The sequence below is a fragment of the Amblyomma mixtum genome, chromosome 1 (assembly GCF_055824585.1).
Source record: "Amblyomma mixtum isolate Tamu chromosome 1, ASM5582458v1, whole genome shotgun sequence".
Classification (NCBI taxonomy): Eukaryota; Metazoa; Arthropoda; class Arachnida; order Ixodida; family Ixodidae; genus Amblyomma; species Amblyomma mixtum.
Genome location: NC_143012.1, coordinates 190,689,153 through 190,697,507, shown reverse-complemented (window position 1 = coordinate 190,697,507; position 8,355 = coordinate 190,689,153). Strand labels below are relative to the sequence as shown.

The 8,355-nt window shown below is 44.3% G+C and overlaps 1 long non-coding RNA gene across 2 annotated transcripts; it reads left to right on the top strand.

The window, feature by feature from the left end:
- The first annotated feature begins 1,085 nt into the window (after positions 1–1,085).
- LOC149370314 (uncharacterized) lies at positions 1,086–6,736 on the top strand. Of its 2 annotated transcripts, none has more exons than XR_016291159.1 (3): positions 1,086–1,306; positions 2,114–2,286; positions 6,361–6,736. It is a non-coding gene; the product is annotated as an uncharacterized LOC149370314 (long non-coding RNA). The 2 variants fall into 2 exon arrangements; XR_016291155.1 differs by having other exon boundaries at positions 2,114–2,294.
- The last annotated feature ends 1,619 nt before the right edge of the window (positions 6,737–8,355 follow it).

The following is an 8,355-nucleotide window of genomic DNA, read 5'->3' as shown; positions in this document are numbered from 1 at the left end:
GAGGAGCTTCCAGTATGGAAAAAGCTAGGGTGAGAGCAGCCCCCACTTTGAGCACCGCTAAAACACAGGCGCAGTGCCTCTTCCGCATCTTCACTTGCATCTCCTTCAACGCAAACACGGTACGAAGCTGTGGCGAGGGAAAACGTGGTGAGAGCTGTATTTTCTATCTTCCCGTAATGCAATGACTAAGGAATCCTGGAATAAAGTGTTGGGTTTTAACGTAGTCATACGGAGTAGACGCGCGAAAGCATGTGTTCAGTCTTCGCCTTTTCTTACTGCCATCAGCGGACGTGAGGCCGAGCCGAGGGCCGCATAAGGCAGAGGCAAAAAGCAATCAAGGAAGCACACAAAAAGACTACGGTAGCGCGACTGTCGGCGGGGCTCGCTCGAGCAAAGAGCGTGCAAGGTGTCCAATGACGTGATATAAACACACACAAAACAGAGGCGATGCTGCAGCGCAGCCTTGAAAGTTTCGCGCGTCACGCTAGAGCGGCGTGCGAACGCTCGTGTTCCCTAGGTACACACACGTACACTAAATCGCATGAGCCAAGCTGTGTAGAGTACGCTAAGCCACACAATATGCGAAAATAAAAACCGAAACCAGTAGCGTTTGGCAACATCATCATCATTCCTTATTCTGCGACGCCATGTGCGACGCAGTTACGGGGAGCTGAGTTATAACCTTAGAACTAGGCAGACAGTGCAGCCGTGCAGCGGCTGCGGCTTTCCTGGCCCCAGATGCGTCGCCTGTAGCTGCCTGGCATGCTGCCCGGTTTTCCAAGCTTTCGTTCGCAGCGCCGCCAGAAACAGATGGTTGTGAGTAGTCGCATTTTTTCACCGCAATCATTCCAATTTGCTGACTTTGTAATTGAAACAAAATATTTTGTCGTTTAATGCAACAAGTTTGTGGCAAAATGGGCTTTATCAATTCTTTTTTTAACGCGTGTAAAGTTAGGCGACATTAGCGCCACCTTTCCGTTCGCTGGCGGCAGATTGCGAGTCTCATGTTCGCCGCGCGCTACACTATCTTTTTTAGGACGCTGAAACGGCTCTTTGCTGGTGGGGTGCGACGGTTGTGATGTGGGTGCGTTTCTTCCGTTTGTTTGTGTTAAATGTGCGGCCTCGTTAGTGTTGTGGTAGTGTGACTGAACTCGGAAGGTGACAGATGGCTCCAGTGCTGCGGAAGACGTTCTTACGCGCACGCAGTGCTCAAAAACTGCTCTGACGTACTGCACGCAACCACGCCGAGAGCGGCCGGCGCCCGATGCCCGATAGAAGAAACGGCTTGCCGTGAACGTTGACAAATGTAAGTACAGAACTGGAAAATGACTTCTGCGATGTGTCGGTGGTATGATTGAGGGCTGCGAATGCATTTGGGTTGGTCTTCACGTCTTGTTCGCAGTGAGGTGCAAAATGCGGGCACCACGCGATCGTTTGCAGAGAGAACGTGTTCTGACACGCTCGCTTGCCAACTATGCAACTTTTAACCCGCCGCCTCACGCTGTTTGCGTCAGCTCCTCGGCGCAGGAGTTATGTGATAGAATTTGGTTGCACGCCGAGAACTATGGGGTGCTGCTTGATTCGTTATTCCGACTGAACAGGAGCAGCGCATGAAAAGGAGACCATAAGAACGAAAAGTGCTTGTAGCGGCGTGCGTCTTTTGATTCTGCTGCCTGAGTGTTTACTGGATAAGGAGCATTGCCCGTTCTACGTCGCAGTCACATCAAGTGCTGTGTTTCTTGATAGTTCTGGTCAACGAAACGACGATTAAAAATAGCAGAACCATTCCATTGCAGTGCAGCTGAGGTAATCGCACAATGGAAGGTTTGTTGTCATTTTATTTTTTTACGTTGACTACATTTATGTCATTCCCCCATTTTCAGTCTGAAGCGATAAAAGTATAACGTGATTCGCGAATAATAGCTTTAATAAAAGTATGACAAGCTTTGTAAACCATTTTTTTTGCTAACTATTGGAGGCATAGGTAATTAATAATTAGCCTCCACTCATGAACACACTGGACTGAACAGCTAGAGGTTTTAATGGGATGTGGCTTCTGTGATGTTTATGAAAGCATGGCTCTAATGCAGCCTTTCTTCAAATGCACCCGCAGTCAAGCCCTGTACAGCTGCTCCACCGGTATCATCACGCTACTTTTGCACCAGCTTTCATCTGTCATCGAGCCAATGCTACCTCAACCAGTGGCAAATGACATCAAGACCTGCTGGTTCAGCCTATCAGCCATTGACACTGGATATCAAGCATGTGCCACTTGTAAAAGGATAGGTAGACAAGTGGGTATATTTTCCTTGTCTTTTCTAGCCTGCCAAAAATCTTCTGGTCCAGGCTCCCTCTCTCTTTCGTTTTTTTTTTCTTTTAAAAGAGGACCAAGAGAAAGGGAAAAGATATTGCGGGCGTCATGAAAGCACTCCCCTAGTCAAGTGCATTGTGTTATAGTGTGAAATGCTTTCTATAGTTTTTTCCCTCATGCCTCTCGTGCTTGGAAATCTTGACCACTGTATAGACCAAATTAAAACAATTATCTGCTTCATGACCTTTATACAGCAGTCTAACAGCAGCAAATAAATTTTATAGGTTTACTTCAGCAGTACCTACCTCTTACAAGATATGGCATGTTTGAAGTGAACCAGTGATGTGATAGGCATGGCCTAACGGGCAATGCATAATTGAATATTGGCGTTCAAGTGGAGCACTCTGCTTTAGAAGCATATTTGTTGCTAGCATCAATAATTGATACCTTACCAGGTTATCCTTGCATTACATGAAACCCTGCAAAGCTTATATTTTAGCTGTACAGAAGAAAGGTGCTTATTCGATGTCATGAGCATTGCTGAGGTTTTCTTTCACACTTACTTTGTCACAACTGACTGCACTGTACAGTTGAAATGCATTTGGAATTGAGTATTGGAGCATTGTTTTTTTTATTCATGCCGACGTTCAGTTACTGATTGCATTACACTAGCTGAGCCTAAGTCAACAAATATTGCTGTGACCTTAACAAGACCCCTGGCTTTACTTGAACCGATGCATTTGATGTTGCCTTTCTCCCGTGCCATCAAGGTTTGTAATAAGCTGTGTAAATAACTTATTTTCTTTGTCGAGGTATTTATTGCTGCAATTAGTGACAGGTAATTTCCTAAGGAACAACCTAAGTGCACATTTTTATCTTCTTTGGAACACTTGTTTGCTTGTTTCCCTTGTATTCTTAACTTAAACAGATATGAGCAGGCCTCAGCACTAGAGGGATGTGCTGCGGGACAAATAAAAAACTACCAGTCCAGCTGCTCCCTTAGGGGCACGTTTCTGAGGCTTTTATCGCTTGTAGTTCTATGCAGCTTTACTTACAAGTATTGTATCTGACGCAGTGTGTGCCTTAATATTTTGATTCATTTGCTTTAGAGTGTGCCACTCTTGCCCTGACGAACTTGCTCACCTTTGTACTCTTTGTTCATACATTTTCCCCTAACACCTGGTATAGCTCCAAATGATACATTATCTACAGCAACATGTGCATTATATTGCAATGTCTTTGTGCCATCACTTTTGAAAACAAAAGCTGCCTGAATTTTTGTGCAGACAAATCAGAAACACAAAATAATTTTTATATTTTATGGCCTGCATGTTATCTTCATATGACTGGAATGGCTAAATATCTCTTCGTGGTAGCCAAATTGGTCATCATCATCATCAGCCTGACTACACCCACTGCAGGGCTAAGGCCTCTCCCATGTCTCTCCAATTAACCCTGTCCTTTGTCACTTGCCGCCACTGTATCCCCGCAAACTTCTTAATCTCATCCGACCACCTAACTTTCTGCCGTCCCCTGCTGCGTTTGCTTTCTCTTGGAATCCACTCCGTTACCCTTAAGGACCAGCGGTTATCTTGCCTTCGCATTACATGCCCTGCCCAAGCCCATTTTTTCCTCTTGATTTCAACTGAGATGTCATTAACCCGCGTTTGTTCCCTCACCCACTCCGCCCTCTTCCGGTCTCTTAACGTTGCACCTATGATTTTCCTTTCCATAGCTCGCTGCGTTGTTCTTAACTTAAGCTGAACCCTCTTTGTTAGCCTCCACGTTTCTGCCCCATCGGTGAGTACCGGTAGGATACAGCTGTTGTATACTTTTCTCTTCAGGGGTATTGGTAAGCTACCATTCATGATCTGAGAGAATCTGCTATATGCGCTACACCCCATTCTTATTCTTCTAGTTATTTCCCTGTCATGATCCGGATCTGCGGTCACTACCTGCCCTAAGTAGACATATTCTCTTACTACTTCCAGCACCTCGCTACCAATTGCGAACTGCTGTTCCCTTGCTAGGCTGTTGAACATTACTTTGGTTTTCTGCATGTTAATTCTTAGCCCCACCGTTCTGCTCTGCCTGTCTAACTGGTTGATCATGCTTTGCAGTTATTGTCCTGAGTGGCTTAGCAAGGCAATGTCATCAGCGAATCGCAAATTACTCAGGTATTCTCCATTAACTCTTATCCCTAACTGTTCCCATTCGAGTCCCCGGAATACCTCCTGTAAGCAGCCATTGAAGAGCATTGGCGAGATCATGTCTCCCTGCCTGACACATTTCCGTATTGGAATTTTATTGCTGACTTTATGGAGAACTATAGTAGCTGTGCAATCGTTATAAATATCTTCCAATATTTTCACATAACACTCTTCCACACCCTTATTCCGCAATGCCTGCATGACAGCTGAGGTTTCCACTGAGTCAAATGCTTTCTCGTAATCAATGAAGGCTATATATAGGGGTTGGTTATATTCTGCGCATGTTTCTATCACCTGATTGGTAGTGTGAATGTGGTCTATTGTCGAGTATCCTTTACGAAAGCCTGCCTGATCATTTGGTTGACTAAAGTCCAAGGTTGTCCTGACTCTATTAGCGATTACCTTAGTAAATACCTTGTAGGCAACGGACAATAAGCTGATTGGTTTGTAATTCTTCAAGTCCTTGACGTCTCCTTTCTTATGAATTAAGATAATGTTAGCGTTCTTCCAAGCTTCTGGTACTCTCGAGGTCACAAGGCATTGCGTACACAGGGTGGCTAGTTTATGTAGCACAATCTCTCCTCCGTACTACAACAAATCTGCTGTTACCTGATCCTCACCAGCTGCTTTCCCTCTTTGCATTGCTCCTAAGGCTTTCTTTACTTCCTCCTTCATTACTGGCAGGATGTCCCATTGCTGTGCTCGACTGCCTCCCTCAGTAACTTGATGATTACATTCGCTACTGTATAGATTTGTGTAGAATTCTTCGGCTAATTCAACTATCTTATCCATATTGCTGATGACATCGCCCTGTTTGTCTTTTAGCGCATACATCTGGTTTTTACCTATGCCCAGTTTTCTCCTCACTGATTTTAGGCTACCTCCGTTCCTTAGAGCATGCTCGATTTTCTCCACGTTTAACTTTCTTATGTCGGCTACCTTGCGCTTATTTATTAACTTCGATAGATCTGCTAGTTCTATCCTGTCTGTGGAGTTAGAAGTCCTCATGCTTTGGCGTTTCTTAATCAGATCTTTAGTCTCCTGAGATAGCTTGCTGGTATCCTGTCGAACCATCCTACCACCTACTTCTGCGGCGCACTCTGTAACGATAGCTGTAAGATTATCATTCATTGTTTCGACACTGCGGTCGTCTTCTTCAGTTAAAGCGGAAAATCTGTTTTACAGCGGCAGTCTGAATTCCTCTACCTTCCCTCTTAATGCTAACTCGTTAATAGCCTTTCGCTTCACCAGTTTCCTCCGTTCCCTCTTCAAATCTAAGCTAACACGAGACCTTACCATTCTGTGGTCGCTACAACGGACCTTACCGAGGACCTCCACATCCTCTACGATGCCAGGGTGTGCACACAGTATGAAGTCTATTTCATGTTTTGTCTCACCATTGGGGCTCTTCCACGTCCACTTCCTGTTTGCTCGTTTGCGGAAGAAGGTATTCATAATCCGTAAACTATTTCTATCTGCGAACTCTACTAATAACTCTCCCCTACTGTTCCTAGAACCTATGCCATAGTCACCTACCGCCTTGTCTCGAGCCTGCCTAATTAGGTGTCACACATTAATGTCAGTTCCTGTGAATATCATTCATTCTTCGAATGTGGGGGCAGAATTGAACACAACAGCATGTTATAGCTTTTTCTTGTTCAAGGACGCATTACATTTAGTTCTAGTCTTGTGACTGCTGCTTATGCTATTACTCAGCAGCCTTATCAAACTCACTCGGAGTGCTGCATTTTAGTGCACATTTAACTGATTGTTGCTGCTCCGTGTTTGATTCTATTAGAAGTTACTATAACTGTATACTTTGAATGTTTTCTTGTGCAGTTTTCTTGCTGCTGCATTCTGCCATGGAGAAGGCTACCTGTTCGTGCACACGTCTCATCACTAGGACGCTACCTCTTCCACTGGTGATGCAGACAAGTAACGACAGGGTTAATTGGAGAGGCATGGGAGAGGCCTTTGCCCTGCAGTGGGCATAGTCAGGCTGATGATGATGATGAACAACAAGCAGGCTGCCTGATATTGAGGACAAGTGTCAGGATAGTGCACCAACAAAGTCGCTTAAGCATTTCTGTGCTGATGTATTTTTATTAAAATCAGCTCATAGCTTAATATCTACATCCATGGGGACATTTAGCATATGTTTGGCATTTGTTTGACTTTTAATTCGCTAGTGTTTGCTGCCTTTAATGTTGGTCTTAAGACAGTGTAAGCATTGTTTCACTGTGTGGGATTTTTTAGCTGTTTTGGAGAGATGTGTGTGTATGCATGCAGTTTTTTTGCACGGGTTTGTTATGTGGCTCATGGAACTTTCATGTTACAGAAGAAATTATTTCGTTTCTGTGTTGTACAGGAAAGTGAGCAGTATTTATATGCACCAGGTGTTTCAGGGAAGAATAAGTAGTTTTCAAAAATATGGCTTTTGCTGCATAATATTACCAGTGTTAGCAGACACCAGAAAGCCGGTGAGGTGTATTTAGTAAGCTGGTTAACTAATTTCTGATAATTAACTTTTTAACTAACACAGGTTTGCAACTGGTTGCAGTTAGAGACTTTTAGCCAGTTGTTCGTAGTAGCCATATCAGTTTCTGGAATGTACAAAACATGATTACTTTCGCCGCTGTGGCTCGACAAAATTTGGCTGCATCGTGCGAAAATACATGCGCTTTTGAAAGCACACAGGGAAAGAAACCCCTCCAGTGCATGTAACTGCTACAAATCTCTAATGGCAACTAGACGCCTAACTCTGATAGTGAAGGAATCATATTCTTAGCAGTAAGAAACACAACACCAAGACACACACAAACACAGGACACCCGCTGGACTTCAACTATCTTTACTGGACACTTGTACAACATAAATATGTATCACTGAGCACACGCAGGTGCCTCGTCATCCGCAACAGGTCTAACTACGCCCTGGCCTCTGCTGCAAGGCATACGGTTGCGCCGATAAACAATCTCTTTATCTGCCAACACCAGGGAGGGAGTGCTTACACATGTCACCCGCCTCTTGAATACGAAACACTTCGATAATTTTTCTTTCTTTTTTCTCGGCTCCCAGGCCTTTCGTATTCAAGAGGCGGGTGACATGTGTGTAAGCACTCCCTCCCTGGCATTGGCAGAAAAAGGGATTGTTTATCGGCGCAACCGTATGCCTTGGAGGAGAGGGGAGGGCGTAGTTAGACCTGATGCCGATGACGAGGCACCTGCGTGTGCTCAGTGATGCATATTTATGTCGTACAAGTGTCCAGTAAAGATAGTTGAAGTCTAGCGGGTGTCCTGTGTGTGTGTGTCTTGGTGTTGCGTGTGTTCTTACCGCTAAGAGTATGATTCCTTCAAGCCGTTACCAACTAGCCCAACTTAATGTTTTAACAAAGTTTCTGATAGTGAAAAGGTTCATTAATAAAAATTAGCTAACCAGCTTATTACGTAAGACTCTAAACAAGTTTTCTGGTGCCTGCCAACACTGGTAATACTATGCTGAAAAAGCCATACATTCATCTCAAAATACCTGTTTTTTGAAAATTACTTAGTCTTCCCTGAAACACCTCGTATATATGTAAGAAAAACCTAACGGGATTTAATTGACGATGTTTTGGTTGGAGGGCCAGTCGTTTTCAAGTGTACTACAGCATTTGAAGCGCACAGCTTTTGTTTCGAATGCTATACTATACTCGAAAAAGGCTGGTCCTCCAGCCGAAACATCGTGAATTAAAACCTGTTATGTTTTTCATTTGCTGTGTGTCAGTCATTGTTACTCAGAGGGAACTGAGGGGAAGCGTGCCGAAGGCAATATTCTGTTCCTCTATTGTTCTCC